This window comes from Heteronotia binoei, chromosome 16 (genome assembly GCF_032191835.1).
Source record: "Heteronotia binoei isolate CCM8104 ecotype False Entrance Well chromosome 16, APGP_CSIRO_Hbin_v1, whole genome shotgun sequence".
NCBI classification, from domain to species: domain Eukaryota; kingdom Metazoa; phylum Chordata; class Lepidosauria; order Squamata; family Gekkonidae; genus Heteronotia; species Heteronotia binoei.
In genome coordinates, this window is record NC_083238.1 from 29,581,007 (window position 1) to 29,587,493 (window position 6,487).

Consider the following 6,487-nt stretch of genomic DNA (forward strand, 5'->3'; position numbering starts at 1 on the left):
GAGAGCAGTGTATAGCAACCCTGAAATGTAGCCCAGTTTTATTATGTCAGTTTTATTATGTCAGTATTATGTAAGCACAGTGCTTGGGAAGGTGGCTGAACATGTGTGACTCATTCAGTCATGTATGCTCATAGAATAACTGGGGAAAGTTTACTGAGAAAGAATGGTTTATGACAAATACACAATCCAGTATTGTAGTCAGCTATTAGTATCTCCTTTCTACAGGTTGGACAACAAAGGTGACCTGAGAGATTTGGGAACTGGGCATGGAGAGGAAGAATGGCACTCAATGTGGCAGTCATTTCTGAATAAACAATCAGAAGTGACAGCACCAACACTCTTTGGAGTCTAGAGCCTGGATTGCAGCTTTTAAGTTGAGACTTAACATCTTTTATTTAGCACCAAATGCCCAAGGTGGCTTCTTACATCTTCTAAAGGAGGACAATTACAAAAGCATATCTAGATACTAGATTTGAGTTATTGGGCTTTCATCTAAAAGCCTGGAATAGTTTAACTTACCAGGAAGCTTTGAAGTGGACTAGAATGAAGGTGATTAATCTTGACCGGGCTAGTACTTTAGATCGAGCAAGACGCATATGTTCCACTCTTGCCCTAGGTATTCCTCCTCCGGAGTCACTTCCTTCATATACTAGATCCCTAAAAACACCTAGTCATAGATGCGCTTTCACTCTTGCAAGGCTTAATTCTTTTCCCACTGCTGAGTTGACAGGTCGTTTTTCTAGAGTGTCCTACTCAGATCGCTTATGTGATTGTGAGTCTGGAACTGTAGAAACACTTGGCCACCTTCTATTACATTGCCATCAGTGGTCGATTCCTAGATCAATTTGGATAACTCCTATTCTTATTAAACACCAACTGCCAACTGAACTTTGGGTGGCCGCTTATTTGCTGGCAGATACTAATCCTGAAACCACCTATTTTGTTACAGAATTTTTAACGATAATCTTATCTGCAAAATGACAGGAATCTGGATTGATCTGATGGTAATGGAATCTGGCATATACGTGGTTAACATGACAATTTTAGGTTTACTTAACTGTACGATAGGTTTTATTAGAAATTCCTGCTTTAACATTTTATTCACTTTTAGATTTGAATATTTTGACTGTAACATTTGAATTCTGTGAATATGGTGAGTTCTGTTGTATACCAATGCATGTTTTGACGATTGTTACATCCTGATTGAGTTTAAGACCTTTGGTCATAGAAGCTAATAAATGAAATGAAAAAATGACAGCACCACACTGAGTGATGCTTTAGGAATGTCCCCAATTTCTATGGTATTCAGGCCTCATTTTGGACAGGAGCTCACTGGAGCAGAGCTCCGGAACCTCTGCATTTTATTGTGCTCTTTCTTTCTTACTTCCCCACCCCACCCCAAATACTTGCTTCTGGGCTCTATTGTTTAACCCCCCTGTGAGAATTTTGCTGAACTCTTAAGATTTGACAAGCTTGCTAATATTTTCCCCCACAAAAAAAGTATGGTTTTCTTATGACAATTATAACTGAAGAAGCATTTTAAGGTAGATGCTGAGCTGATTTAATTAGTACACCTTCCGGTGATTTTGGGTGAGTGTGTGGCATATGCAAATGAGTTATGCAAATGAGTTGTGCTAATGAGCTCCGGCACCTCTTTTTCTACAAAATGACTCCTGATGGTATTTATTCCTAGAATGTCATGCCATGCCATCTCACTCCTTCTTCTGGCCTCAGATTTCCTTACTTCCCAGTCCCTTTGAGAGTGAGGGCCTACCCTGCAGGCTACCACTTGGCAAGGGAAGTGAGGGGAGAATTTATTTCTAAAAAGAGAGGTTGTCCTGAGACTGTGAGGGAACTTTGCCGGCTGTACTGGAAGGCAGTCCTGGCCCTTCGTGCCAGCTGTGAGGATGGATGGCATAGTCAGGGAAAATCATTCAGTGTGTGTTCAAAGGTTCTTGAATTTAAAATATTAGGGCTATCATCACCCCCTTAAATACTTCCTAGATCGTCAAAATCATACCTCATATAGTAATGGCCGCCTCAGATGAGGAATTCCCTCTTCTTGCATGCACCCAGGTGGTAATACTTCTTCAGAAGTGATGCAGTTAACACATGCATGATGCACCACCTAAAAGGAGTGTGTGTTTTTTCCCCTGCATAATCGTTGCAGTATAAATGTTGTAAACAGTAAATAAGTTCCCAGCCTTGATGGTAGGCATATACATGCTTTGAATGAACATGAGCATGTGTTAGAGAAAGGGAAGGTTGCTGTTTTTCCCTGCACCAGAACTGTGCTCTGATAAATTCAGGGCTTTTTTTGTAGCAGGAACCAAGCCAGCTGGAACTTCATCCCTGTGTGTTCCTTCTCAAGAAAAGCCCTACACAAAACTTATCTTGTTGCAATCCTTACTGACAACCCTATCAGGTATTGCTCTCATATTTCAGAGGGATGATGGGATAGAGGTGGGGTAGATGCTTGGAGAGAATGGCTTGGTTATGGCTACTGTGTTCGTGGCAGTAGCAGGAGTTGAACCAGGGACTTCCACAGTCATAGAGCAATCTCTTTCAACTACTCCTAAACAGGTCTACTCAGAAGTCAGTCTCAATCCAGGTAATGGGGCTTGCTCCCCTCCCCGGCAAAGTGTTCTTAAAGTTGTAACCTCAATTACTTTTGTGAGGGTAGGGGTATTTGAGAAAGCCTCTTGAGACGGTGCGACTGTATTAGCTCAGAAGTAATTCAGTTGCTTTCTAGGTGCTGCTTCATAGTGAGTTGAGGACTGCGTACAAAGTTGGTTTAGAACAAAGTTTGAGTCCAGTGGCACCTTTAAGAAGTGTGTCCGCACTCGAAAGCTTATACCCAATATTAAACTTTGTTGGCTTTGTGTTTTCAAGCTGTGTTTCTGCAGGTGTTGCCAGGCATCTAAGTAAAGTTCTAAGTCTCTGCCTTCTCCCCCGCAACCTGACCCAACCACATACACACAAACAATTTGAAAAGAAAAGTGAGTGCCAGCCAGTCAGCCTGAATGGAATGGGGTGGGCAATGGAATGGGGTGGGCAAGCTGGCAGACTTTGGTTCCTACCAGGCCAGCAGAGCTCAAATCTACCTCCTCTCGCTAACAAACTACTCAATGCACTGCTCACAGGCTATGCGGTCCAGCTTTTAAACACAGGGGACAGTCTATCCTTAAATCTGCCTTCCTTCCATAGAGGCTAGGAGGGAGGGATGATACAGCATCCCTTTCCAACAACCATCCTCCCCCCCCCACCCCCCAGCCCCACTTCCTGATAGTCCTGAAGCAGAGGAGGAACTTGAAACTGGAGGTCTCCTGCACCCACCTGGGGATTGGCTCTGGGACGCAAGGGGTGAGGGCTTGCAAGCCGGGTGATCCAGAAAAGATTCCTTCCTTGCCCTTAGCTTAAATTAGCATACTGACTACTCTGACTGGCAGTGACTTTCCAGGGTCTCAAGCGGATGCTATCTCCTACTGCCCAGTCTTTTTAATTGGAGATGCCAAGGATTGAATGAGGGAGCTTCTGCATGCAAAGACATGCTCTGCCACTGATCCACAGCTAGGGTTGCCAATCCCCAGTTGGGAACTGGAGAGTAAGCATAATGGTTCGTGTCAAGAAAGCCTCTTCTTCACATTCAATGTCAATTTCATATATTAACGATAAGAGAATCAGTCGCAAATATTCAGTCTGTTTCTTTTTTATATGCACACAAGTGCTCATAGGTGAAGAAATTATCCGAATAGAGGAATGCACAATGTCCAATGCACAATGTCCCTACTCCAACGAATTGGCTCACAAACAGTATTCTTCAATTTCACAGCCAAGATCCTTCAATATGCAAAAAGCATACAAACAGCAAACGGCAACAGGCCAAACCGATCTAATATCCTGTTTCGCTGGACAGCTTTATCTGCGCTTCTTGACTGAAATCCCTTCCTCCAATTTCTCACAAATATTCTCTATTGTCTTTTCTTACTCACTTAACCACAATCCCCAGTTGGGGGCAGTGGATCCCCTGGTTTGGAGGGGTTATCAGAAAGCGAGGAGAGGGTTTGAATGTCAGCTGGGAACTCCATTATATCCTATGGAGACTGGTCCCTATAGAGTTCAGAATCAATCTGTATCTGAAGCTCTGAGGGGGACTGTTTTTTGAGGTAGAGGTACCAAATTTCCAGCAGAGCATCTGGTGCCTCTTCTCAACCCACCCTCCCAAGTTTCAAAAAGATTGGATCGGGGGGGGGGGTCCTATTCTTTGAGCCCCAAAAGAAAATGCTCCCAACCTCCATTATTTCCAGTGAAGGGAAGGCATTTAAAGGGAGCACGGTCCCTTTAAGTGTGATGGTCAGGGTTGTCACAACCTGCTCCTGGCTCCACCCCCAAAGTCTCCAGCTATTTCCTGAGACAGACCTGGCAACCCTATCTACAGCCTGTGGCTTTGCAGGCTTGAAAGTAGAATTCTATAGCCAGAGGGACAGTTAATGACAGTTGTGTAAAGAGAGGACAACGCAGTTGAGAAGCCTGGAAGAGAGAAATGGATGTCTGTGCCTAAACTGTGTGTATAATTGACAAATATAAATTGAACAGCCTCAGGAAATAATAAACTCAAGTATAGTTTGTTAAAGACAATATTAGGATATTGCAGGGATTTAAAGTTTTCTTACCTGGCTTAGTTTGTTACCTTGAAATGCTTTAAGCATTTATTTTATTTTTATGTTTATTTCATGTGTTGGGTTTTTTTTTTAAAAAAGGCTGTTCTGTCCCTCAGCCCAAATGTTCTTTGGGCAGTTTACAAATACCCCCCCCCCCAATGCAATACAGTATCAACCCCCCAAACCCAGAACAAAAACAGTTGGGAAGCTGCAATAACAGAAAGTGAACTAAGAACCATGCTCATTTCAGCTTTTCTTCAAGGAGCTAATTCACCATTCTCTCTCCTCCTTCGCTTTATCTTCACAGCATTCCTGTGAGGGAAATTTTCAGCCAGTGGTCTTTGTAGCTAAGTGGAGATTTGAATCTGGGTTTCCTACCTTGTCTCTCTAACCTCACCACACTGGCTCAAGGGTACAATAAGTAACCAAATTCAGTATCTCTAGCAAAGGGCAGCAAATTCTAAAATACAGGATTTTTTGTGTGCCACACAGTCCATGCTGGTAGGTTCCCAGGGGGTCTTACATCCAAGTGAACCTGCATCAGATTGGCATTTTAGGCCCATGACAATAATTACCTGTCCAACATTAACTTGCAGTGTTGCAAAACTGCAGCTGAGAGATATTGTATTTTCCTTTAAAAATCCACAAGTACCAGAATGGGAGAAGCTACGAGTGCTCTGTTGTGGACTGATAACTCTCTGAGGTACCAGAAAGACTGCCAACTCTAGAATGGGAACTTTCTGGAGGCTTGGGGGCTGGAGCCTGGGGAGGTCAGGATTTGGGAGGGGAGGGACTTTTGTGGGGTATAGGCCCTTAGAGTCCTCCAAAGTAGTCATTTTCTCTGAGGGAACTGATCTTTATAGTGTGGAGATCAATTGTATTTCTGTGAGATCATCAGGCCCCACCTGGAGGTTGGCAACTCAAGGTACCAGCTTAACCCCCCCCCCTCCCCATCCATCCCGTTTAGTAGAGCTAACATACAAAATCTCTTCTTTTATTCAACAGGCTTTTAAGCTTTTTGTGATATTTAATTGCTGCTAAGTATATTTTTACTAGTTGTTGATTTTTAATTATTTGTTGATTTTCAAATTTTGTGTGAGCTGCTCTGTTGACCGTCAGGCAAAGAAAAATAAGCTGCTTGCACGTACAGTTGGTGGATTGCATTTCTGTCATACTTTCTTTTTAGAAGTGTTACGGTTGTTCTGTGATCCCTTTCAGCTCCAAAACAGGATACGAACAATCCACTCCCAGACAAAGAACAGTACAGCCATTCTGGAAAACTCAGTCTGCTACATGTGCATGTAAGTGTCTTATTCTTATTTGCCAGATGGTCAATATTAGAAATGAAGGCCTGAATGGTCTACTTGGCAAAGTAGTAGATCAGGTTCTGCTCTTGGAGTGCATGGTTTGAATTGAATCCTCCCAAGTGGGAACCCTCAATTTGTGTGTGTGGGGGGAAATCTGCCTCCCCCACTAAGCCCCCATAACCTCTCCTCCTTTCCTGCCTCCTTCTCTCTTTCCCACCCACCAGCCAACCCACCTTTTTCTGTGCACCTTATCTTCAGTTTCCCCTCCTTCCCTACACTTGGTAACCTCTACCCACTGTCCTTTCCTCACACAGAGCTTGGGTGGGCCCAATTGGGGAGGAATGGTGGCTCAGTGGTAGAGCATCTGCTTGGCAAGCAGAAGGTCCCAGGTTCAATCCCTGGCATCTCCAAAAAAGGGTCCAGGCAAATAGGTGTGAAAAACCTCAGCTTGAGACCCTGGAGAGCCGCTGCCAGTCTGAGAAGACAATACTGACTTTGATGGACCGAGGGTCTGATTCA

At 43.7% G+C, this 6,487-nt stretch overlaps 1 non-coding gene across 1 annotated transcript; it reads left to right on the forward strand.

Moving 5' to 3' along the window:
* The first annotated feature begins 6,303 nt into the window (after positions 1-6,303).
* Positions 6,304-6,378, forward strand: TRNAA-GGC (transfer RNA alanine (anticodon GGC)). Its single transcript has one exon. It is a non-coding gene; the product is annotated as a tRNA-Ala (tRNA).
* The last annotated feature ends 109 nt before the right edge of the window (positions 6,379-6,487 follow it).